This window comes from Macaca fascicularis, chromosome 6, assembly GCF_037993035.2.
Source record: "Macaca fascicularis isolate 582-1 chromosome 6, T2T-MFA8v1.1".
Classification (NCBI taxonomy): domain Eukaryota; kingdom Metazoa; phylum Chordata; class Mammalia; order Primates; family Cercopithecidae; genus Macaca; species Macaca fascicularis.
Genome location: NC_088380.1, coordinates 22,002,045 through 22,029,877, shown reverse-complemented (window position 1 = coordinate 22,029,877; position 27,833 = coordinate 22,002,045). Strand labels below are relative to the sequence as shown.

The following is a 27,833-nucleotide window of genomic DNA, read 5'->3' as shown; positions in this document are numbered from 1 at the left end:
TCACAGGCATCAGCTACTGTGTTTTGTGTCCGGCCTCCCCAGTAGTTCCTATTTGTAAACACTGTCAATTGGTGAGACAGACAGTTAATAGTAAATAATGCTGTTTGTTGCTTATATTCACATAATTTTGCCCTATTAGAAAACAGAAGCAATAGAAACTAGTTTCACCTTGCCTTAAATTGTATACTGTTTAACATTGTTACACATGTAAAAAATAAATGACACATTTGGTATCTCTAATACACTTTACTTGGATAAGAAATATTTATTCACACAATATTTAATGAAGCTTAGGAAATGAAGAGTGAAGAAATAAACAAGTAAACCCTCCTACTTATAGCCTATTCATACACACACACATACACACACACAAACTCTTTGAAAAGAGTTGCATGCATATATGTTACAGATATTACGGCCACTAGGAAAGAAGCAGAAACATAATATGATATTATTTACTATAAACAGTAGGGCTATTAAATTATTATACTACCTTGCAAAGATGTATAGTACATATATATTCTTGAATATTGTTGTATAAATTTAGTTAGATGTTCTGAATGATGAGTAATACATTCAAGAACTTCTAAAACTGTTTCAGTTTAGTGTGTTTCTTATATACATTTATTGATGGAAGAATATTTTCCACTTTCAGTATTCTTTTTTTAAAGGTAAATGTGAAAGTATCATTTTCCTTTCCAAAATGCCCTCTTTCTCCTTAGTCTAGAATAACTCTTTTTAATATTTTATATCTCAGTTTAAAGTTTATTTTCTTAAAGAAAGAGGTCTTTCTATGCCCCTAAACTAATTAGGTTCTTCTTTTATTTCCCCTAATTCCAATCAATTATAAAACTTAACAATACTTTAGGGTGAATATGTGTTTAGTAATATATTTCCACCCTGATCACCCTGTGATCTATATGGAAACAAATGCTAACAAATAATCACTACTGTTTATTGGCATTATAAAGTTGGATAATTTAAATATTCATAACAAGCCATGCCTTAGAGTAGTAACCTTATGACAAAAAAGCAGAAGAATTAGTGAACTATCCAATGTTTTAAGAATAACAAATTGATTTTATTTAGATTCTTTTTTCTTTTTTTTTTTTTTGAGATGAAGTCTCTCTCTGTCACCCAGGCTGGAGTGCAGTGGCACCATCTTGACTCACTGCAACCTCCGCCTCCTGGGTTCAAGCAGTTCTCCTGCCTCAGCCTCCCTAGTAGCTGGGACTATAGGCACACACTGCTACGCCAGCTCATTTTTTTTGTATTTTAGTAGAGACGGCGGTTTCACCATGTTGACCAGGCTGGTCTTAAACTCCTGGGCTCAGGCAATCCACCCGCCTTGGCCTTCCAAAGCGCTGGGATTACAGGAATGAGCCACTATGCCTGGCCTAGATTCTTTTTTACTTTCAATCAGTATTAGAATTTGGTTAAGTGCAGTGGGTCTTTGGGCAATGTTAATTTAACTAAGCAATTTATTATTTTATTAGTACACATTTTCTGAGTTGTATATACTTATACTTCTTAATGTTATTGTTATGCTTTTCTTCAAAAAACAATATATGTTCACAGTAGAAAAACAAATTAAGTAAAAAAGAATGAATTGTATTATTAGTCCTCAGAATTAATTGCTGTTAATATCCTGGTATATGGTCCTTCAATTATTTATCTATTTATAAGCTTACATGTAAAGAGCAGATTTCCTTTTGACCTTAAGTTTTTAAACATTTATGAACATGAAAAATAAGTTGGTATGTGGTGGGGCAGTCATTTATGTCCACTAGTTAGTTTACAGCAGATTAAGACAAGGTGTGAGCTGAAGACAGCATGACACAAGTTGCATGTTGTCATTTTTCTGCTAGGAATAATAAACTTGAGTCTAAAATCTACACCGAATGGTTGCAAGAAGCGGACATCAAAGAGAGTGACAATAATGAAAGACGCTAGAAGAGTTTCTCATCGAAGAGGTGGAAGATGAATTTTCATATTATACAACAGGCAAAGCAATTCAATAAAATTTGAATATTTCATTTCGTGTAACTTGATTTTTATCTGCAAACTGGCAAATATGCGTTCATGTATTACCATATGCATATATGCTTCATAGTGTAGTCACTGTTTTAAAACATGCATTTTTTTATTTACCATTTTCCATGCCAATATATCCTACTATATTTCTGTTTCATTTTTAATGCCTGAGTTGAATTCTTTATCAGTATGCCTTTTTAAACGTTTTTAATGAAACGGTTCTGTAAAATTCACAAACCGCAATGTTACAGTAACTCAGGAACTTAAAGTAACTGAAAATGTGTCAATTTTTTTAAGTACAATTCAACAGGGCCAGAGATTAATCTTCTATTGAACATATTCTGCATTCTAAATTTAACCTCCAAGAATTCTATTTAAATATCATCCATTTAACCTTATGAAATACAAGGTTTGCTTTTTAATGGGAAGTTGGTATTCCCTCATTAAATGAAACCAAATGTAGTTTGACATTATTAGCGTCTACAATGGCAAGCTTTTATTTGTGGGCTATGTGTTGCATATAATAAAGATATAGATACAGCCTAATTTATTTTCCCCATAAAAGATGGAAAAAATTCAAGGAAAAGAAAAAAAAGGTTTTGCTTCAGGTTTAATAATGAAGCAGTACACACAGCTTATGATAAATGCTTCATCCATTACTAGAAATAAATGTTACATAATTACAGTTTACAAAGGTGACATCTTAAACCTTCCTAGTCAAAAAGAAAGCTAATGGACTAAAAATATAAAAGTGTGAAAAATTAAGCAGAACAATATTCACATTACGCTGCAGGTATTTATCTGATGGTAAGTTTCCCAATAGAATGAAGGTAGGTGTCTAGAATTTCATTGTTGTATTTGCTGAATAGACACAGTGTCTGTCATTCAAAAGTATTCAATAAAAATGTGTGGAAAGGCCAGGCACAGTGGCTCACGTCTGTAATCCCAGCACTTTGGGAGACCAAGGCAGGCAGATCACCTGAGGTCAGGAGTTTGAGACAAGCCTGGCCAACATAGTGAAACTCCGTCTCTACTAAAGTAAATATACAAAAATCAGCTGGGTGTGGTGGTGGGGACCTGTAATCCCAGCTGTTAAGCAGGAATCTAGACCCAACATGGCGGTATCACCCGGCTTGGCAGGCACTTTGTTAGGACCTCCCATCCTTCACTTCCTGCTAAGACTCTCAGTGCGGGGAAAAAAGCCCGCGCCCGCCAAAAAACCCCCGCTCTGCGCAAGCTCCTGGACACGTCATTCCTCAGAGATCAAAACCTAACTCAGGAAAACCTAAGCCTACAAACCCCGCCTACCTCACCCTATAAAAGGCCCCCCGATACCCGTCCTGAGCGAGACTTCCTCGGCCTTCCTCCTAGGGGACCGGTGAACCTCGCCGGCGAGCCCAATAAAGGCTACCTCTGTTTTCATCTGCCTCATGTCTTCTTGCTCGGCTCCCCATTACATTACACCAGCTACTCAGGAAGCTGAGGATGGAGAATCGTTTGAACCTGGTAGGTGGAGGTTGCAGTGAGCTGAGATTGCACCACTGCCTCCCAGCCTGGATGACACAGCAAGACTCCATCGCAAAAATAAAAAATAAAAAATAAAAGTGTGGAAAGAAGGGAGTTAAAGAAGAGAGAATGGAAAAAGAATGGGTAAAAAGGAGAAGGATAAAGGCAAGCAAGAGAGAAGTAACTAAAGAGGACAAGAAGAAAATAAAGTCAGGTAATTTGGAAATAAACTCTATTTTTTAAAAACTCTGAATTATAAAATTTTTTTAGATGCATATCTATAGTAGGTAATATGTTATAGTTTTGAATTAGAAGACTAAGGTTGTTTATTTTACTAATGCTAAATTTAAGATAAGGTATTTTTTTCTCTCATAAAGAAAGATGGTTAAAACTGTATCATTCACCAAACATTTATAGGGTTATTAAAATAAGAGAAAAATTTCTTTATATTAGTTCATATGGTATCGAAATAGTTAAAGAAGATTATATTAAGAATCTGAGTTTACTTTAAGGTTATTTACAAATTGTTAAGTGACAGACTGGAAAAGAAAAATACTTCTAACGTATGACTCATACAATTATAAAAGTAAATAGTTTACAAAGACTTGTTTTCTGTTTAAAGCTTATTCTATGGATTCTTTGAACTAATAACATTTTCTTGAATATACCATTTAGTAACTAGGAAGAACAACTAAACAGGAAACATTTTATTGCATGTTTATTTATATTCTACCTTGAAAATAGACACATTAAATTATAGTATAAATTATTCTAAACATATGAAAATGTTGATATCAGATAAAGGTTCAGAAAATGATTCACCTTAAATTGGAATTTTTTCCATAATCAAACATATTCTACCCTTAGTCCACCCCATGGCTAAAGTCTTGGGGTAGCAGAAAACTCACTATGTCCAAAATTAGCCTTAAAAACCTTTAGCCGGGCGCGGTGGCTCACGCCTGTAATCCCAGCACTTTGGGAGGCCGAGGCGGGCCGATCACAAGGTCAGGAGATCGAGACCACGGTGAAACCCCGTCTCTACTAAAAATACAAAAAATTAGCCGGGCGCGGTGGCGGGCGCCTGTAGTCCCAGCTACTCAGGAGGCTGAGGCAGGAGAATGGCGTGAACCCGGGAGGCGGAGCTTGCAGTGAGCCGAGATCGCGCCACTGCACTCCAGCCTGGGCGACAGAGAGAGACTCCGTCTCAAAAGAAAAAAAAAAAAAAAAAAAAAAAAAAAAACCTTTAGCTGTATATCATGATTTAAATGCTGCTTCTTCAGTTTAACCTGAATTTCCCTTTCTACATTCCATAACTCAAAAGTTTCTCTTACAGGTAATGAGCTCTTCTCTTAAAATATGGGAGAAAGTCTAGAACACAAAAAAGGAACTTGTTACAAAATTATTCTGAAGTGAGATATGCTTAATCCCAGTTCAGGACTGAAAACACAGACACTGAAGAGCAAATCAATCACTGTTTGTTGGTTGATTTGTTTTTAAACTATCGTGGGTGATATGAAGAAATATCAGAAACTCAAAATCTGGAAATAAACTGTAGAAGATAAAAAGAGATGTAGATGTACTGGGTCAAAAATATTATTTTACAAGAATCATCACTCATCTAATTTATCTTATTATACCATACTTTCTTATGCCTTGCTGTGCTAGGGAAGCTTTCTTAAACTGCCGTAACTCTCTAAGTACACGTTTCCAAATTCTGAGCAACTCAACATTTTATAAACAACATATATCTTGAGCTTTCACTCTCTATTACTAATATTCATTTTATACTTTGAAGAATATCACTTTAAGAAAAAATACAGCTTTTTTGACAATTTGTTTTTCTCAAGATCAGTTGAGTAATCAAATACATTTCCTTAGCTTGTTTATATTCCTAAAGGGGATTGACTACTATTAAAATAGCAAACAACTCAAGCATTGCTATGCACAATTATTTGCAACACCAAAGAAGCCTACTTTTGGCAACACTTGATGGTATTATGGGTGACCAGCTCTAGCTTGTCATAAAAATCAACAGGGAATCAGAAAATAATAAGGAATTGAGTTAAAATCTCTAACTGGTCTTCGTCATTTTGTGACCTGCTATCTCTGTTTAATTCTAATTAAATAATTAAAGTTTGGATAGTCTGTGAGATGTGAAATATACCTAAGCTTGGCTTACTTCAAATAAATAAAAATGAAACACTGTACTTTTATGAAGATGTTGGAGTATGATCAGAGTTGGCATTTAACTTCTGCAAATACAGGACAATTTTAGAATATTGTGAAAAGGGAAAATCATAATTACATAGTGAAAATGAAAAATCAGATGAAATGCCTTAAAAATACATACACAAATACACACACACACACAAACATAGAGTTTAGACTGTATCTTAAGATATGGAATCCAGGACTTCTACTACCAAGGCCATCAGTGATGGACATTAAGTTGCCTTCTACAATAGAACAGGGACTAAAATTTCTCCACATCAGTCACTACTTGGAACCAGGGTTATTACTTGAGTTAAGTACAGAATTTCTGAAGAACTTGGTTTAAGACTTGAGCCATAAAAACTTGTACTCAGTGAACGTATCTCTAATAATCCCACCTGTGTTCAGGGAGAGGAAATCTGAAGTACACTACCAGATGTTGTGTTCTAAGCAGTTGTGATCTTCTGAAAGGTCAGAAGGCTCTGCATAGCTTCAGGAGACAATAGCTGAAGGCATCTCTTCTCTGACCCTGAGGCAGAGGGCAAGGAGTAGGTACAAGGAAGGGTAGGGGAATTTATGATAAACAGGCTTGTTTATTTATGTTGACCAGAAACCGACCTTTGATCATCCGTGTGCGTGACTTCTCCCTGAAAGGGAGAACAGTAATGTTAATTACCCACAGATTGTGTTATCTCCAGGCTTTCAGCATTATGTCTGTACTGAATAAAACCAAGCAGCTCCAGCTGTTTGAGACTGCTCACTCTGTGGCCGCTAAGTGCTGGGCAGTCCCCCAACTGCTCTTACACTGCATACCTGTGCCTGAGTACTCCGTCACTGAGCCAGGGTCTGCGGAACAGACCTGGCAGAAGGGATAGAAACAGAGTGAGAAAGAAGAAAACCCTAAACACACACAGTTTCCACTCCAAATGAGCCTACACATGTACATTCTTCAGTGTGAAAATGGACTACAGAAAATAACCACCAGCATCAACAAGAGGATTGTGAACTTACACTAGTTGAATTTGCTTTTGTTTTATTTAATTTATTTTAGTTTAGTTTCAGAATACAAGTGCCAAATATGCAAGTTTGTTACATAAGTATAAATGTGCCATGATGGTTTGCTGCACCTATCAACCTGTCATTTAGGTTTTAAGTCCCACATGCATTAGCTATGTGTCCTAATGCTCTCCCTACCCTCACACCGCCACCCCCCCAACTGACCCCAGTGTATATTGTTCCCCTCACTGTGTCCATGTGTTCTCATTGTTCAACTCCCAGTTATGAGTGAGAACATGCAGTGTTTGTTTTTCTGTTCCTGTATTAGTTTGCTGAGGATGATGGCTTTCAGCTTCATTGATGTCCCTGCAAAGGACATTATCACATTCCTTTTTATGGCTGCATAGTACTCTATTGTGTATATATACCACATTTTCTTTATCCAATCTATCAATGATGGGCATTTGGGTTGGTCCCATGTCTTTGCTATTGCAAATAGTGCTACAATAAACATGTGTGAATGTGTCTTTAGAGCAGAATGTGAGTATATACACAGTAATGGGATTGCTGTGTTAAATGGTATGTCTGGTTCTAGATCCTTGAGAAATCACCACCTTTCTTCTACAATGTTTGAAGCAATTTACTCTCTAACCAACAGTGTAAAAGTGTTCCTATTTCTCCACATCCTCTCCAGCATCTGTTGTTTCTTGACTTTTTAATAATCACCATTCTGACTGGCGTGAGATGGTATCTCATTGTGGTTGTGCTTCACATTTCTCTGATGATCAGTGATGTTGAGTTTTTTATCATATGTTTTTTGGCCACAAAAATGTATTCTTCTGAGAAGTGTCTGTTCATATCCTTTGCCCACTTTTTGATGGGTTATTCTGTTTTTTGTTTGTTTGTTTTTGTAAATTTTTTTAAGTTCCTTATAGAGTCTGGATATTAGACTTTTGTCAGACATGTAGATTGCAAAAATTTTTTCCCATTCTGTAGGTTGCCTGTTCACTTTGATGATGGTTTCTTTAGCTGTACAGAAGCTCTTTAGTTTAATTAGATCCCATTTGTCAATTTTGGCTTTTGTTGCCATTGCTTTTGGCATTTTCATCATGAAGTCTTTGCCCATGCCTATATCCTGAATGGTGTTGCTTAGGTTTTCTTCTTGGATTTTTATGGTTTGGGGTTTTACATTTAAGTCTTTAATCCATCTTGAGTTAATTTTTGTATAATGTGTAAGGAAGGAGTCCAGTTTCAGTTTTCTGCATATGGCTAGCCAGTTTTCCCAGCAACATTTATTAAATACGGAATCCTTTCTTCATTGCTTCTGTTTCTGAGGTTTATCAAAGATCTGATGGTTGTAGATGTGTGGTGTTATTTCTGAGGTATCTGTTCCATTCCATTGTTCTATATGTCTGTTTTTGTGCCAGTACCATGCTGTTTTGGTTACTATAGCCTTGTAGTATAGTTTGAAGTCAGGTAGATGAAATAACATGATTTTAAAATAAGCACATTTGGAATGCTCAAGGAAGAAAAAGACATTATTAAAGTTACAAATAAAAACAAAATTATAAAATAGATGCCCATGCGAAATAAGAAAACATGACATGTAAAATCTAACTAAAATTTAATTCAAATTTCAAAAATTAAATTTATTAAATTTAGAGAAATACTGTATTATGCACAATTCAAAATGCAATAGTGAAAAGAAGGGAATAGAAAAGGTTTCATCAGTATACCTTTTCAAGCAAACAGAATTAAAATACGAACTACAAATATAAGAATTAGGAGGAGTGATTGAGAGGCTCTCATGTGTCTGATAGCAATTTCAGAAGGAGATAATAAAGAAATTGGTTTTTGGAAGACAATTCTCCATGGAATTTCTGGATGTCTTTTATCAGTATTTGTTTCAGACTCTATTTTTAAGGATGTTGTATAGCAAAAAGCCTTTTAAGGTAAAGATAGAGTCTCTTTCTGGGAAAGAAGGCACATTTCTTTTCTCATGCTGATAGTAAAGATAATGTTCTTTCTGGAGCTATAGTTGGACAGATTTGCTTATAGCCTTCTTTATAAGATTAAGGATTTTCCAAATGCAGGGTTGCTCAGCTGTGTCACAAGTCCACTGTGTTCACAGCATCAACCTGGCGGTTTAGCATGGTCCCCATGGAATTGGGGGGCACAGAGAATGAATCTAAACCCAGAGTTTATGCTGCCTGTTGTTGTGTGAGTAATAGAAGTTTTTCTGGTTCTTACACAAAATTGCATTTATAAAACTGTGGCAGGTTCATCCTTAGCTTGAAAGTTGCGTAAAATCTGAGACCTTGCTCAGTTCTTTATTATTACTGGAATAGTAATATTTGGAAGAGGAATGAAGTTAACAATTTTCCATAAAAAGAAAAATAATACTATGTCTATATAAAGAAAGATGGGAAACACATTCCCCTGTATAATGAGATTATAGTGAAAATGCTGTGAGCATGTCTCAGGAATTGTCATAATATGGGGAAAGAATGCCTTTCTTCACCTACTTATTCTTTCCTCTTGTTGAAATGAAAGAGACAATTCAACTGAGGGGCATAAAGCAGACAGGAAGACAGGAAGAAAAATAGGTAGCCATATTGAATTACCAGATAGAAATTATATATTTCAGATGGTAGCGAAATATATAATAGGAACAGCCTTGATCTCTGATGATTGGGGACCCTCATAACAGCCCTGATTGTTACTCCAGAATTTTGTTCCTATGTTGGTTTCTCTCTTTCTTAGTTTACTTTTATTATTCAATTTTTTGTTATCGTAACTAAACCTATTTCGTATTCACCAGAATATAAAGAATAAAGATACATTTCTTAAACATTACCAAAGAAAACATGAAGATTACCTACAACAAAATGACATTTAGAATATTAACAGATATCTCATCACAAATAAGAAATGTTACAACAAAATGGAGTAACACTATCTTCAAAGGGAATATGAAGATTCAAACAAGAACATTATACCAGCTAAGCTATAAGTAAAGAGAGAATGATGAAGATATTATCAGGCATAAAACCATTCACACATTAGCACGTAAAAGTCTTTGCTAAATAAATGATCAGTTATGTCACCCAAAGAAAAAAATTAAATCATAAGAAAATCATGTGGTAAAAGAAAAAACAGGGACTGGAAAACATCAATAAAATATGCTAGTGGATTTTACAATTACCAGAAAATATTACAACAATATATCTCTTAAATTTTTAAAAGACGTAAAATTGGCATTTTAGACAATGTTAGAAGGATGGGTGTGAGGTGAGTGTTTAATTTTAAAGATTGCGAAGGACCATTTTTGTGTTCGCGATGAGATTAATTTTGACTTTGTTGAAAAAATCTACAATTAAGTATGTAGATTTAACATCGTGTGAGTGGAAAAATAATCATGAAGTTTTAGTGATTTTATGATTGGAAAAGATTTCAGATAATGTAAAGGTATGCATGTGAATCATCATACTGTTACTGGTGGAAGAGAGTGTTACCTGGAGTTGCTGGTGACTGTATTCATGTGGGTCTGCAGCAACTTCAGTCCCTGCCTCCTCAGAAGACAGAATTCAACAGAAGAGCATAAAGCAGGAAAAGAGACTGAGAAAAGGTTCGGAGCAGGAGTGGAAGTTTTATTTAAAAGGCTTTAGACCACGAAAGAAAGGAAAGTTCACTTGGAAGAGATTCAAGAGGGCGTCTGGAGGTCAAAAAGAGAAGAGAGTGTTTAATCTTGACCCTAGGGTTTTATAGGCTCACCTCTTTCCCATGATTCTTCCCTTTGGGTGGACTTCCCACATGCAGGTGCTCTCCTTACGCTGGGAATTGAGTACGTGCAGTGCAGGCTTTTTCGGAAGTTGTACGCATGCCCATGTGAGGCTTGCTTTCTTTTCCGGTGGAGTAAACCTGGCAGGTCATAGTCTGCCATTTTGTCTCTTAGTGCGCATGTCCAGGAAGTTTTTTCTTCCTGGCATTTGCATTCAATTAACAATTTAGTGTTAATAGCTGTGGATCACCAGGAAATGGCTTCTCCCTGTTGTCCTGGGTGGGCTGCTGAATTATCATCATTTTTAGAGAGGCCGTGTGATAATTGTCAAACCATCACCTGGTATTCCTAGTGGGTGGAGGAAGATCCCGCTTCTGCCCCGGTCGTATCTGTCTAACTAGCTGGAACAACACTGTATGGACATTTTAAATACATAGTAAGATGCCTTTATAAACTCAATGTGGAAAAAAAAATATTTCTTTAAAAACACTCAAGGAAACACTGACAAAAATATTTAATAAATTTGACAATATTATGAAAATCATTAGTCTAAAAATCACCACCACCAACAGTGATAAAAGCAACAGAGAGAAAATATTTGCAAATTAACTGTGATTATATTTGTATTGTTCTATTTAGTAAATATTTGCACTTCTATCAGACGGGTGATAGGATTCACTTTCCTTGCCTATTGCCTACTTAGAACTTGTGAGACTGGACTTGCTTTTATCAAAGAAATCTGAATCAAAGTGGCATGTGTGTGAGTGCAATTTCAGGGTCAGAACTTTAAAAGCAAATTTGCAGTTTGTTTTCTTTTTTCTTTTCTTGCCTTTGATGACTAGAAGTGTCCTAGACCAGAGAGCAGCTGCTCTAACCGTTGGGACCCCAAGTGAGGATGAGGTAAAACCTAGACCCAGCTGCCTCACAGTGAATTTGTATCATGAGGGAGATATATAAACTTGTTGGTTTATTTCTGCTTTTATTTTTTTATCATAACATAATTTAATCCATTTTAATGCTTATTAGAATCCACAGTATTATAAAGGACACCCAAAGCTTTTTTAAATTAGCAAATTAATATAAAAATCCAATCTAAGTATGAACAAACTATGCACAGAAGAGCAAGCTCAAGGGGCTCATCAATATGTAAAACCATAGGAAAACACTCAGACTTTCCTGGTGGACCTCGCTCAGTTTCAGTACCCAGGGTCACAGACCCTACATGTATTTCACTAAAATATTTTTCAGTCAGTGAAGTGTATTTTCATATATTTATGTTTTTATTCACAAAACTCAGTATTTGTAAATTTTAGCTCTCATTTTAAATTTACTGAGATGTATTTTAATTTTTGTTAGTAATCTGTGTTCCTTAAGTACAAATATGTATTCTCTTCTTGGAGTACAAAATTTGATATAGAACTAGTTGATGTAACTTCATAATATCTTTACTAGTTTCTGGAGACTTTTTCTGCTTTAAACTGATACAAGTGTGTTGTTATTTCAACTTTCATATCAAGTTGTCTCTACTTTACAGAAGTTGCTCTTATACTCTCAGGTACAAAAATATAATAGCAATTATGTCCCATTGTTTATTGTAGACTTTCACACTGCAAATTTTCTTCTGTACCTATTTTATTGACTTTTGGTTTTACATTTACCTTATCAGACATTAAGAGGTAGAGAGTGGACCCAACATCATTTCTAGTCCCACGGCTCTAGAGCTTCCTGCTAGTCTTCTGTCTTTCCCCGCCTTTATCTGATATTTTCTGTCTCCATTGTTCATATTATCCCCCAAATTTCTCCTCTTTCTGGTCCTTTCTGGATGGGAACTTAGATTGGTTACTTTTGAGTTAGATTGATTTACAGGAATCATATCATTCTAGCTCCTTTAAATTTTACCACAGTCACCTAGCAATTACATGGGAATTAAAGCATGAAAAAATCCTCCTCCATTTTAGCTGTTGTTTTTAGATTGTCCAGCTAAGCTTTCCAGTGAGTTCATTTGACAATATTGGGAGATTCTCTCACTCTCATGGTAGAAGATCTGAGTTATATATAGACGTTGGAAAAACAGTGTGTGCCAACAAAAGACATCTTCTTGATGATCAGTAAGCAATGTTTATATTTTACAATGCAATGCAATAACATATTAAATATGTAGGTGAATTAAGAATGTGATTGGTGTTTTTGCAATGATACATATGACCTTACCATTTTTTTTTCTTTTTAATATAATGGGAAGTAGGATTCTGGTTAGCATTTTTACACAGAATGTCTGATATTTAGCAATGCTGTATTATTGTAAAGCAGGGGTTTAAACACGTTAATAAATAAAAGCATATTTTATAAGAAGCAATGGTAAAAGCATATCAGATTAGAAAATATTAAAGTCTAATATCACCAATTGTTGGTGGGAAAGTGGATGTCTAGGAATACTCATACATTGTTTTGGAGGCTATATACTTGTACAAATATTTTTGGAGAGTAACTTGACAATATCAATTTAAAGACACATGGATCTGGCCATCTATACATCCACTACTAAATCAATAACTTATATGTAATTTTGCACATACGCTAAAGAAAAAGATATTTCAAGTGTTTTGTTGGACATACATTCTAAAGTGGAAAATTAAAAGCAATTCACACTCTATACTTTAAAATAATACGTATATAAATTATAGAGTACTCTAATACAATAAAACAATTAAAATGAAGAATAGAGCTACATGCATCAACCAAAGTAAATCTAAAGGAGAGATAATGTTGAGTGAAAAGAAATCAGTTTGCAGTAGGATATATACAACATGATACCATTGTTGACAAAAGAGTCAAACTGTGAAAATATTTGAAGAGATTTATTCTGAGTCAAATATGAGTGGCTATGGGCTGTGACACAGCCCTCAGGAGATCCTAAGAACATGTGCCCAAGGTGGCTGAGGTGGAGGTTGGTTTTGTACATTTTAGGGAGGCATGAGACTTCAATCAAATATATTTAATAAATATATTGGTTTGGTCCAGAAAGATGGGACAACTTGAACAGGAGGGTGTGGGGGGTTTCCAGCTTATAGGTAGATTTAAAAATTTTCTGGTTGATCATTGGTTGAGTTTATCCAAAACTTGGATCAACAGAAGGAAATACCTGGGTTGCAATAAAAGGTTGTGGAGACCAAAGTTATCATGCAGGTGAAACCTCCAGGGGGCAGGCTTCAGAGAGAGGAAGTTGTAAAATGATTCTTATTAGATTTAAAGTCTGTGTTGACCTTAATGCCAGAGAAGTATAATGAGGCATATTCGACACCCACTTCCCTTCATGGCCTGAACCAGTCTTTCAGTTAAATTTTAAAAGAAGGCTAGCTGAGGAGGAAGCCCATTCAGATGGTTGGTGGTGGGGCTTAGAATTTTATTTTTGGTTTACACCATGTACTTGTAATACAAACCTATTTCTGTACAACCAGTTACTCCAAAATTTAGTGACCTAAAACAACACTATGTCTTTATTATTCCTCAAAGTTTCTTTGGGTCAGGAACATGAGAGTGACATAATTTTGTTGTTCTGCCTTAGGGTCTGAATGACATGGCAGCCTGACGTTTGCTGGGTCTATCATCATTTATTGGCTTTTAGGGGGAGAGCATCTTCTTCCCAGGTGGCTCACGCACATAGCTGGCAAGGTAACACAATTTGTTGATGGGAGACCTTGGTTCCTGCCTACATGGACTTCTCCAAATGGCAGCCTATGTCCACACTCACCCAAAAAGGAGAGATTCAAGATCAAGCCAACAGACATACTTCCTTTATAACAAAGGAAGTCAGACCGTGTCACCTCCACCAGAGTCTACTGCTCACACAGACCAGCTCTGAGTCAATAATGAAGGAGACTACTCAGAGGTAGGAGTTCTAGGAGGCAAAGATTATTGAGGTCCATCTTTGAGGCTGGCTAACAAATATTGTTTATATAAATGTCATAAAAATGAAAAACATTACTATACATTGTTATAAATACACAGATACATAGTCAAGCATAAAAAGAAAATTATAGAGAGGATAAACAGCATATTTGAATAGTAGTTACCTCAGAGGGAGGATAGGCTAGGAGAATGCCACATGGGACTGTTAATGGCATCTATTCAATTTAATTGAAAAAATATCTATATTAATTACAGAAGAGCATAAGGAGTTGATAGATTTCAGTGTTAAGTGCTTACGATTTTTTTTCTGTAAGTTTCTATAAATTAAAACTCCTTCATATTTAACAGATAAACACAGATGAACAGCCTTTGTAAATTACACAGATAACAAATCAATCCACTTTTTCATATGCATTTTGTAAAAATTTCCATTTGACAGATATCAACAAATGTTGACTGTCTAGCAACAGTAATGAGTCTTGGAGATCTAAGACTTTGCCTTATCCTCAGCCAGTTTATCTCATTATAACATCCCCTTTGACAAAGGCCTCAGTTGACACCAGTCAACCCTTGGGAGATGTGACACTGGACATTCAGAAGAGCATTGCTAATGTGAAAGTGTATATTCTCCCTGAAATCTTCTGCATCTTGCTGACGTACCTTACCAACATATGGGACATCACCAGGCCTCCTCCACCTAAGGTTCCATCTCTAAATCTCATGTCAATATTACTAGCCAATATTTGTTTATCAAATGCAATATGCCAGGCACTAAGCTAAGTACTTTATGTGTATTATCTCATTTCATCCTAAAAACAACCTTATGGCATGCCCTATCTATTTAAACAAATGAGATTATTACAGGTAGGTAGTTAGGCATGACCAGGACAGGAGAGGGCTCTTCTCCCCTACCCACTATGAATGTCAGGTGATGGTTTGACAGTTATCACATACCTTTCTAAAATTGATAGTTGGGAAGCTGGAGCCAGGATGCCAGGGAGAGACAATCTCCTATGATCCATAGCTGTTAACATTAAAGTGTGCATTGAATACAGACACCAGGGAGAAGCAACTTCCTGGGCATGCTCATTAAAAGAAAAAAATGGCAAAGTATGAGCTTCTGGGGCCACTCCACTGGAAGAGAGAAGAAAGCCTCAGATAGGCTTGTGTATAATTTCCTAAACATGCAGAACATGCTCAATCCCCAAGGGCAAAGAGGGCACTGCACATGCGGGCAGCTCACCCTAAGAGAAAACCATGGGAAAGAGATGAGCCTATAAAGTCCCATAACCAAGGCTAAATGTGGCACTTGACTTTCAGGTGCCCACTTGTGTCTCTTCCACGTGAAGTTCCCTTTCTTTCCTGTTCTAAAGCCTTTTAAAATAAATGTCCACTCCTAGCCAGATGCAGTGGCTCATGCCTGTAATCCCAGCACTTTGGGAGGCTGAGGTGGGGGGATCACCTGAGGTCAGGAGTTCGAGACCAGTCTGGCCAATATGGTGAAACCTCATCTCTACTAAAAATACAAAAATTAGCTGGGCGTGGTGGTGGGTGCATGCAGTCGCAGTTACTCAGGAGGCTGAGGCAGGAGAATCACTTGAACCTGGGAGGCGGAGGTTGCAGTGAGCTATCACTCCTCTTCAGCCTGGGTGACAGAGTGAGACCCTGTCTCAAAAAAAAAAAAAAAAAAAAAAGGCCACTCTTGCTCTGAAACTTACCTTGGTCTCTTCTTCTGCCTTATGGTCCTCAGTCAAATTCTTTCTTCTGAGGAGACAAGGATTGAGGTTACTGCAGACAGGTACGGATACTGTGCTGGGAACTTGGATACCTTCCACTGGGAACAAGATCATCTGGGCAAACGGTAGTTAAGTAACTTGTTATACAAGTCAGTGACCGAGTAAAGATTTTACCCAAGACATCTAGTGGCTGTGCTCCATTATCTGCTTTCTAGTGGTTCGTATCACTCTGCTTTTCTTGTTACTACCTTAGCATCACTTTTTAGAAACTCTCCATAAATATATGTACCCTGATTTCACCTCTAACTATGGCAATGCTAACATCATAATACTTCCAATAGAGTTTGAAGAGCTAGCATACGTCTTCATGGCTAGAGTCTAATACCACCCAGAAGATGGTAAACCTAGACCAACTCCAATTCCTGGACTTTCAATGTGCCAGAAATGTGGGAAGGTCACTGATGGTCTCTTCTGAGAAGGCCCAAGTTAAAGGTCAGGTGGCATGGTAGGGTGCTTATGACTCGCATTGGAGTGCTTTCTATCTGGAAACCCAGCAGGATCCTGGAGATGCTCTCATCCTAAAATTGTTCAAGCCTCATCTACCATGTGTCGTCTCCTAGCAGTGTTATTGCAGCACTTCAAACTTCATTAAGTGTAAACTAAAAATCAAATTTTAAGGCCTTCCAACCATCTGAATGGATTTCCTTCTTCACTAGGGTGCTCTGAAATTTAACCCGAAAGACTGATTCAGGCCATGAAGAAAGAGGGGGTTGGACATGCCTCATTATACCGTCTAGCATTAACATCAACACAGACCTGAAGTCTGATAAGAAACATGTATCATCTATTTTCTCTGAAGCCTGCTGCCTGGAGGTCTCATCTGTGTGAACTTTGGTCTCTACAACCTCTTATCACAACCCAGACATTCCTTTCTACTGATAATTCTTCCAACTAATTACCAATTAGAAAAATTTTAAATCTACTTATTACCTGGAAACACCCTGCCTCATCTCCCACCTCAACTTGCTCTGTCTTTCTGGACTGGACCAATGCAGATCTTAAATGTATTTACGTGATGTCTCACGTCTCCCTAAAGTGTATAAAACCAAGTTGCACTCTGAACACCTTGGGCATATGTTCTCAGGATCTTCAGACGGCTGTGTCACAGGCCATGGTCACTCATATTTGGCTCAGAATTTATCTTTTCAAGTATTTTACAGTTTGACTCTTTTTGTAGACAAGGGCAGCTTGGTCACCTTCACCAGAATTTCATCCAGGATGTTCTGATTATTATTCCACAGTTGTTCACACAGGGTTCTCAGAAATGACCTCTCAGGGATTGCAGTTATAGAACCAAGCTGATAATGTCTATCAGGTCCTAACACAGCACAAAACTTATACTGAGCCTAATCCAATCAACAGTCTAGACTTCCAGTACAAATTCAGAAGTCATCTTGCTTCTTGTTCACTTAATGCCTATAGTTCAGGAAGCTTTTCCTTTTCCTTTTTTTATTTTATTTTATTTTATTTTTTTGAGACAAAGACTCACTCTGTCATCAGGCTGGAGTGCAGTGGCGTGATCTCAGCTCACTGCAACCTCCGCCTCCTGGGTTCAAGCGATTTTTCCTGCCTCAACCTCCCAAGTAGTTGGGATTACAGGCATGTGCCACCATGCCTGGCTAATTTTTGTATTTTTAGAGAGACAGGGTTTTAATATGTTGGCCAGGCTGGTCTTGAACTCCTGACCTCAAGTGATCGGCCCGTCTGGGCCTCCCAAAGCGCTGGGATTACAGGAGTGAGCCACCGCCCCTAGAATGTGTGCCAGTTCTTTAATATGGAATTTTATCACAAATACGTTGATATGGTTAGGCTGTGTGTCCCCACCCAAATCTCATCTTGAATTGTAATCCCCATAAACCCCAGGTGTCAAGGGAGAGTCCAGGTGGAGGTAATTGAATCATGGGACCAGTTTTCCCCATGCTGTTCTCATGATAGTGAGTGAGTTCTCACGAGATCTGAGCATTTTATAAGGGGCTCTTCCCGTTTCGCTCAGCACTTCTTCTGGCCACCTTATGAAGGAAATGCCTGGCTTTCCCTTCACCTTCCGCCATGATTGTGAGTTTTCTGAGACCTCCTCAGCCCAAACTGAAATGTGAATCAAATCCCTTTCTTTTATAAATTACCCGGTCTCGAACAGTTCTTTAAAGCAGTAGGAAAATGATAATTCGTGTGTCCTCTCCTAGCCTGGCAAGAAAACCCAGAAATGGTGATGGTATGAAGGTTTTCTTTTTCTCTTTGTCTAAGATAATGAGTTGTGAGTGTTATTTGATGCCAGTAAGGGAATCAAGCTAAAGGCTGTTCTTTGGGGAAAAAAAAAAAATTCATTTACAAGAAGAAAATTGAGGCTGGATGCAGTAGCTTATGCCTGTAATCACAGCACTTTGGGAGGCCAAGGCAGGAGGACCACTTGAGGCTGGGAGTTTGAGACAAACCAGGGCAACAAAATGAGATTCAGTCTCTACAGAAAAAAAAAAAAAAAAAAAAAAAAAAATTAGCTAGGTGTGGTAGTGCATGTCTGTAGTCCCATCTCCTCAGGAGGCTGAGGCAGGAGGAGTCCTTGGGCCCAGGAAGTGGAGGCTGCTGTGAGCAATGATTATGCCACTGCAACTCCAGCCTGGACAATAGAGCACTACCCTGTCTCTTTAAAAAATAAACAAATAAATAAGTAATTTGTTAGATATATTTTATAGAATGTGTAACATTTCCTCTGTAAGCTTCTCTGGAATATACACTGACCCCTTCATAAAAATTTCTTACAATATTTTTAATGGTCTCCTTAATATTTAGAAAAGATCTATTTGGAAATTGCTTGCTTATGTAGAGATAATATGTTTTCAAAGAACGGTTTTTTTGTTTGTTTGTTTGTTTTTTAACTCTACTGGCAATGAATGACAATGACAATAGACAATGTTTTTAAGGGTTGACTGTATGCTTTTTGCATGCATTATTTTATTTAATACTATGTGAAAGATACAGTTATTTTCCATAATCTATAGCTATGAAAAGTAATGATTACGATTTAGGGAATTTAACGAACTTAGGTGGTTAGAAACAGGTGGAGTTGGGGGTTGAAATGCTGCTATTCTGACTGCAGAAAACTAACTTCTAACTACTTGCCAATACTCTCACTCAGTAGACTGATGATGGGAAAAATGTTAAACATACACATTCTTGATTATTCTCCTTGAATATTTTGGTGCAGAATCTAATAATCTACAGTTTTATAAGTTTATCATGTGATTCTGTAAGTTCAAGGTATTAAACCTCTGATTTATGAGATTTAAACTTTCTAGTTGGAGTTCTCTGATGAGCCTGCATTTCTAGGTTATTGAAAGCTCAGTCACATAGGAATTTATTATTTTTCACCATTCTCATCCATCATATTTTAATATTATAAATCTATTTCAAATATTGCATAGAAACAATCCCCATTCTGAAGCTCTGACACAGACAATTCTTTTAAAAGTTGGTAAAATGTTGGTGTTAGTGACACATGTATCATGAAAAAGGTCACATTTTCAAACAGTGTTGGGGGTTAGTCTGGAGAGCTTTAGCTGAAATACTGCTCTCCAGTTAACAGAGGCAGGGCTGTCACTGATAGGACAGAAAAACCGATCTGTTACTCTTTGACTTTCATGGTGGCTACAGATGCCAAAATGGACATTTGCTTATATATTGGAGCATGCTCTCAAAAATCTTTACTTTGGCCTTTAGAGTCTAATAGAAGTACATGAGAAACTTAAAATACAATCTTAAGGACATTAGTATGATTTGTTAGAAAGCAGAAAATAGAGCGATGACAGGGCTCTCTTTAGGGGTGGTAGTAGTAATTAGTGTATTGAATTGTGAATTTAACATGAGGTTAAGTAGGAGTGAACAGTAATGGCAGTTTACCTTCCTGATTGATCAATTTTCTGACTCAAGAAAATACAAGTTGATGACAAACATCTTTTTGAGATTTCTGAATTTGTATGACAGAAGAGCATGACACATATAAAAATTCCGTGCCTTTCCTTCATTTCATATTTAATTTAAGCATGTATGAGGGTAAAACTAAATGATCTGAGGATATTCCAAAAATTGGAAAGCACTAGGAAATGACTTGAAGAAGAGAATAAGAAGATACCCCAGGTATAGTTTCATAGTTTTATACTTATCTAAATTGTATATACCCCACAGCATGACACACAGTAAAATCAAAAAGTGTTTAGGATAATGGAATCATAAATCCTCTGTAAAATTTCTGCCTATTTAAAAACAGTAATTCTCCTCATTTTCTCACAATTGTACTTTCCTCTCCTTTTTCTTTTTTTTCTCCAAAATTACCTTTCTTTATTTTAAATATATTTCCTTTTATAAAACTTTTGTGGATATGGGGAACTCCAGATTGCACAACTTGATCTGGTTCCCTTAGCTTATTTATTTATTTATTTATTTATTTTCGAGATGGAGTCTTGCTTTGTCACCAGGCTGGAGTGCAGTGGTGCGACCTTGGCTCATTACAACCTCTACCTCCCAGGTTCAAGCAATTCTCCTGCCTCAGCCTCCCGAGTAGCTAAGATTACAGGCATGTGCCACCACGCCCAGCTAATTTTTAAATTTTTAATAGAGACAAGGTTTTACCAGCATGATCTCGATCTCTTGACCTCAGGATCTGCCTGCCTCGGCCTCCCAAAGTGCTGGGATTACAAGCGAGAACCACCGCGTCGGGCCTACCTTAGCTTTTTATCAAAAGTCCTAGGTGATGTTTCAGTTACTGTGATGATAGATGATACATCTTGGCAAGAAGTCTTTAGCCATTTGTCAGTAATTAATACCAGCATGGTAAACAAATTTGTTTGATAGATGACTTATTTATACCTAGGATATTTTAATTTTTTTTTTTTATCTAAGTGTCAGATGCTACTCTCAGTTGTTCCTCTGAAAGATGAAGGTTGAAATATTGATTCCTCAGTTCTTGCACACCACATAGGTCATCATTATTTGGTACCAGCTATGTCTCTTTCATTGTACTAAGAGTTTTATGTGTATATTATTTCATTTTCTCTGTAATGCCCACTACCTTGGGAATAAGCCATCATTTTTGTATTACAAAAATACTGATTTAAAAAAAGGCTTATTAACTTGTGTACGGCCTTGAAAAATTGACAGAAAAGGGAATGATCACATCTAGTTTCAAACTAGATCAAATCTAGTTTCAGAGTTCACGTGTTTATACTGCACCATACAAAAGCCATACGATCTACTTTTCTATCGGGACAGAGCATCAACTTAGAAATGAAAATGAAGGCTGCAAATATAATACAATTTTAAATTAAAAGCAACAAAATGTAAAATCTCTTGCAATCTTTTGATTAAACTATGAAAAGCAGATATTTTTAATATGAAACAGTATCAGTTGTTCATAATTTTTTTCTAGTTATTTACGTGTATTTTACATGAAACTCCATATTTGTTTCCTTCTTTTAAATCCAATTTTCAAGCTGTTCCCACGACTAAAACAAGTTAATAAATATTCATCTAAAAGCTTTTGAATGTAATGCATCAAGGTAGAAAAATAATTTTCCATAAAACTTACATTTTTCTGTGGTTTTATATCTTCTCATTGCTTAACTATCCTATTTTTCTGAAAAGTTGACTCCTTTTTGGGTTGAGCTTTTTGAATGAAATAGGATGTCAAATGCTCTGCTTCTGGTTCACTCACTTTTCTTCTTTTTCCTTTGAATAAGAGCACTGGTCTGCTTTAAAGACGGCACTGTATCTCTAAAAGCTTTTGCTAAGATTTTAGTTTATTTTCTATTCTTTGGCGATAGACTAGAAACAGAGTTTAGCTTTCACCTTCCATGACACTTAAGATAATACTTTTTTTATTCTGAATAAAACAACGATCAAATTTCAGGAATGGAAATAAAAATGGCATATTTTTTCTTTCTAGAAGAGAAAAAGAATGTGATTTTTGGGTTGAATAATTCATCCTTTGGAGCAGCAAGTGATAAAATTAGATTATTGAGTAATATACGTGGTTACATTTATTAGACACAATCTTCTGATGCCTAAAATAATTAATGGAATTAGAGTCAGTGTTTTCTGATGTGCAGACCTTGTCATAATTTTCTTCCTTTTAAGTTATGCTAGAATGAGGCTGAATGAGTGCTTGCTACAAGAGAGAGGTCTCTGGAATAGATAGCTAACAGGATGCCCCGGAGGTGGAAGGCTATCCTTGTGTTGTAAGGATAAGGTATCCTTGTGTATAGGGTTAGTAAATATGAACTTATAAATTCCCTGAATTTTCTTATAAATCATAGGTCAAAATATATTTAGCGTTTTCGAACATAAGGTTAAGACACAGAGCTACTTATATAGTTGAAAAAATATATTTATCTCACATAATGAATCAATATTTATGGATGTTTATATTTTTGTAATAATTATTAAGTAATTCTTATAAGTTTAAATTTTAATATTGGGCTAGATTGTACCTATGTAACTCCTCAAGCTCATTTGTTTGATCAGTGACAAAAATGATCTCTCAATAAGAGTCAGTATATACCTTCAGGATTTATTTGCACATTATTATTCTCATAGAATCAAAAATAAAATGTATTTTATTCAAAATTTGTATAAAGTGTAATGATGTTCAACAAATTATTTTCTTTCAAAGTTACATATTTACATATATTTGAAATGATATGGAAGACGTCTATCAAAGCCTAGAAAATTCCATTTATAGAAATATGTTCAAGAGACCTATGGTACAAAATAATGACTATAGTTAATTATGTTATATCATATTCTTGAAAATTGTTGAGAGTAGATTTTTAAGTGTTTTAACCACAAAAAATACATATGTGAAGTAATGCACATATTAATATATGCTATGCAACCATCAACAATGTATACATATTTTAAAACAAAATATTGTACAATATAAATACATAGGATATTGTAAAGAACAATTATTATTTCTCAATTGAAAAATACATTTTAAAAAGTTAAGAAAATAAAATACAATAAAAGTACCCTGGCCAGGCACAGTGACTCATGTCTGTAATCCCAGCATTTTGGGAGGCCATGGTGGGCAGGTCATTTGAGGCCAGGAGTTCAAGACAAGCCTGGCCAACATGGTTAAAACCCTGTCTTCATTAAAAGTACAAAAATTAGTTGGGAGTGGTGGTGTGCACCTGTAATCCCAGTTACTCAGGAGGCTGAGGTGGGAGAATTGATTTAACCTGGGAGGCGGAGGTTGTAGGGAGCCAAGATCACACCACTGCACTCCAGTCTGGGTGACAAAACGAGAAAAATAGAAAAAAGCCAAGCTTTGATAATGGGAGAAAATGCTGAAATAAAGGTAACCAATCTCCACTTTGGAATTATCTTGTAATTTTTCTAAATATTGGTCTTACTTTATTCAATTTAGAATCACTTAAGACTTTGAGTCTATACATCTTGCCATTTGGAAAATTCATTGTTTTCTGATATGCAGACATTGTCATAACTTTCTTTCTTTTAGATTATGCTAGAATGAGACTGAGTGAGTGCTTGCTGCAAGAGAGAGCTCTCTGGAATAGACAGCTTGGATGCCCTGGAGGTGGGAAAGTATCCTTGTGTTGTGAGTCTCAAGTTACATAGAACTGTCTGCTTGATGCACTTCAAGCGCATGCAGCAAACAGTTGAGGGGAAGTACTGGGCACTAGAGGCATATTCTAAAGAAAGATCATGACCTAATGCTCTAGACATGTGCTTGGAAGGCTCGAAGTGGTAGAGATGTCAAAAATGTAATTATCTGAGGAAACTGTATATTAGTTAGGGTTCTCTAGAGGGGCAGAACTAACAGGGTAGATGTATGTATGAAGGGGAGTTTATTAAGGAGTATTGACTCTCATGATTACAAGGTGAAGTCCCACAGTAAGCAATCTGCAAGCTGAGGAGCAAGGAAGGCAGTCCGAGTCCCAAAACCTCAAAAGCGGGGAGGCCGGCAGTGCAGCCTTCAATCTGTGGCTGAAGGCCGGAGAGCCCCTGGCAAAACACTGGCGTAAGTCCAAAAGTCCAAAAGCTGAAGAACTTGGAGTCTAATGTTCAAGGGTGGGAAGCATCCAGCGCAGGAGAAAGATGAAGGCTGGAAGACTCAGCAAGTCAGCTCCTTCCACCTTCTTCTGCCAGCTTTATTCTAGCCATGCTGGCAGCATGGTGCCCATCCAGATTAAGGGTGGGTCTGCTTCTCCTGGCTCACTAACTCAAATCTTAATCTCCTTTGGCAACACCCTCACAGACACACCCAGGAACAATACTTTGCATCCTTCAATCCAATTAAGTTGACGCTCAATATTAACCATCACAAACTCCATACACACTTTTATAGTGGTGGTACTAATTTACATTCCCACCAACAGTACACAAGGACTGCTTTTTGTCCACATCCTCTCCAACACTTGTTTATCTTTCATCTTCTTGGTATTAGCAATTCTTGGTAATAGCAGTTCTAACAAGTCTGAGTTGACATCTCATTATGGTTTTGATTTGCATTTCCCTGATCATTAGTGAAGCTGAGCATGGACACAAAATTGAAGAGGAATAAATTCAGGTAGTCTGTTTCCATCATTGTGACTGCAGTTAACAGCAATATATTGTAAATTTGAAAATTGCTAAGATAATTTTTTTTTTTTTTTGAGTGTGGTTGTCGTTTTATTAGTACCTTGACCAGGTTAGTTCTACTTCTGGAAAACACATGCAAGGCACAAGAGTGGAGGTGAAATCATAGCAGCATGTTTTCTTTCTTTCTTTCCTTTCTTTCTTTCCTTCTTTCTTTCTTTCTTTCTTTCTTTCTTTCTTTCTTTCTTTCTTTCTTTCTTTCTTTCTTTCTTTTTCCTTCCTTCCTTCCTTCCTTCCTTCCTTCCTTCCTTCCTTCCTTCCTTCCTTCCTTCCTTCCTCCCTCCCTCCCTCCCTCCCTCCCTCCCTCCCCTCCCCTCCCTCCCTTCCTTCCTTCCTTACTTTCTTTCTTTCTTTTCCTTTCTTTCTCTTTTCGTTCATTCTTTCTTCTTCTTAAATGAATGTTCTATTTTAAACTAATTTTAGACTTACAGAAAAATTATAAAAAGAGTATAAACTGTTATTTTATATTCCTTATCTCATTTCCCCTAAAGTTAACAATATTAACATCTTACTGACTGTAGTGCAATTATCAAAACCAGAAAATTTATATTGGTGCAATATTATTAACTAAATTATAGTTCTTTCAAAATTCAGCAATTCTTGTTCTTCTTCTCTGCCTCCTCATCTTCCTTCTTCTGCTTTTTCCTCTTCAAGACAAGGTTTTGTTCTGTCGAACAGGCTGGAGTGTAATGGCATGATTATAGCTCACTTTAGTTTCAGACTCCTGGGCTCAATCTTCTTGCTTCAGCCTCTGGAGTAGCTGGGATTACAGGTGTGAGCCACTGCTCCTGGTAAATTTTTTTTTTTAACATACCAATTCAAGATCCTACATTGCATCTAGTTGTTATTTCTCCTTAGTCACCTTCAGTCTATAACAGTTCCTCAATCTTTCCTTGTCTTTCATGACCTTGACAGCTCTAAAGAGTAATGATCAGTAAGAGAAAAAATTTTAAATGTCCTCCTCACAAAAATGTATGTAAGGGTATACATATGTCAAGTAGCTTGTTTTAGTCTTTCCACAATATATACATACATCATAATATCATGTGGCATATCATAAGCATATATAATTTTTACTTGTAAATTTAAAACTAAAAAATTAAATAAATAAAATACAATTTTTTGAAGCTTGTTTTATTAGAGGAGTAAATGATATGTATGTTGTAAGGGCAAATACAAATTAAAAATTAGGAGTTTAATTCTCATTGAAAAGAGAAGAGACAATCTTCTTTTACTTAAAACATTTACTTTAGGCAATTTGTAATGGTCGATTACCTGTCTGTTTGAAATGTATGTACTTTTCTTAAAGGCAAAATAAGACTCTTGCCAGCTTTATAATCCAGGGCTGTCTTTCTGAAGGATTTTGGAGCCTCTCTTTGGAATGGAAATATCAAGGGAGATAATGCCCCTATTTCCCAGTATTTGTGGGAGGATAGGAGCCTACCTTCTGTGGGATAACTCCACTGAGTTGTCAAGCTATCTCCTGAAATAAAGATATGAGAGGTTTATGTTTCCTTTGGATAAAGTCAATTAGCTAACACAGATGGTTACCTCTATTACCTAGTACATTTTGATGAACTATAGTGTGGCAAATGGTACTGCTTTAGGGGCAAAGGCAAAACTTTCCACTTGTCCTCTGAAAATCAACTGGTAAAAGGAAGACTAGCACGAGAAAGAGCCTACGAAATTTTATTTTAATGTGCATAGCACAGAGGGATCACTTGAGAGTGATTATTCAATAACACAATAGGGTACAGATGCTTAATGCCCTTCTTCTTAGGGGATGGGAGAGGGGGAAATGTAGCAATTTGGGGGATAGTAAATAATTTTTAGGGAAAATGAGTGGACTTACAGAACATGCAGTGGCTCGGGACAAAGTCTGTTGGACCCACAGAAATGTCAATGGTTTGTGACAAAAATCTGTCCAAGTTTGTTGAAAGACTTTAGTCTTTCTTCCTGCTATGTGAGATAAATTTATGAAAAATCAGGAAAGAGACAAGAGGTTTTCTTTCCTTTGGTGGCTCTGGACTCAAGCGAGATCAGGGAATTTCAGAAAATAACTTCAACCTGTGCTTGGAAAGAGACAGAGGATTGAGAGACAGGAGGGAAAGAGGTCAAAGACCCTGAGGCTGCTGCTTGCATACAGCATGTCCAGGTACCATATTTTGGAGGATGGATTTCTGAGTTCCAACAATGACAATTCCTCCACTTGAGGACTAATTATGGTTTATCGTAAGAACATAGATGCAGTAGGTTACATCTGCTCGATTATATAAAGAGTGAGTTTTTTTCTGTCTTTGCTGTCTCTTAAGTGCATTGTCTGTGATCCACATCACGTATTTGTTTAAGGCTTATTCACTAATAAAACCATTTTCTTTCTTTTTCTTCCTTAGTTGGGAGCTTTTTTGAGCTTGCAGAAGACTTTTTAATTATATTTCTCAAGCAATGTACAATCTGTTATTAAATAACTATTTGTACATGAATCATCCCCAGAATACTCAGAATCAGCTTCATTTCTCTCACTGGGTAAATTGCAAATCACAATGGTAAGAAACACTGAATCAGATGTAAGCATATGTAGGTAGATCCTGGTAGCTCATTTCTTGTTTCAGAGAAAAGTCAGTTGATATTGCAAACTGAGGATCAGAAAATTTGTGACAAGAAAGCACCTGTAGTTTTCATTGTCTTAAGCTTCCAGGAAATAGGTGTACTTCTTCAGATTAGTTGCCAGTTGCATTTTTCTCTCTCTGTCTCTCTCTCTCTTTTTTTTTTTTTTTTTTTGGTGTAGTATTCCCTCTTTATTTGTCAGTTGCCAAAACAAAGTAGGATGTGGTGTGACTATTTAACATATAAAGTTTAGATTGAAAAAGGAGGCAGGTAGATGCTTTGAGCAGTCTTCAGTGACAGTGTTGCCTTCAGCAGGGGATGCTGATCATGAAACAACCAAAATA

At 36.5% G+C, this 27,833-nt stretch overlaps 1 long non-coding RNA gene across 1 annotated transcript in view; it reads left to right on the top strand.

Moving 5' to 3' along the window:
- Nucleotides 1-3,382: 3,382 nt before the first annotated feature.
- The window catches only part of LOC135971095 (uncharacterized), a 49,145-nt gene continuing 24,694 nt past the window's right edge, over nucleotides 3,383-27,833 (top strand). The window contains exon 1 of the long non-coding RNA XR_010587176.1: nucleotides 3,383-3,754. This is a non-coding gene — a long non-coding RNA (uncharacterized lncRNA). The remainder of the gene's footprint in view (nucleotides 3,755-27,833) is intronic.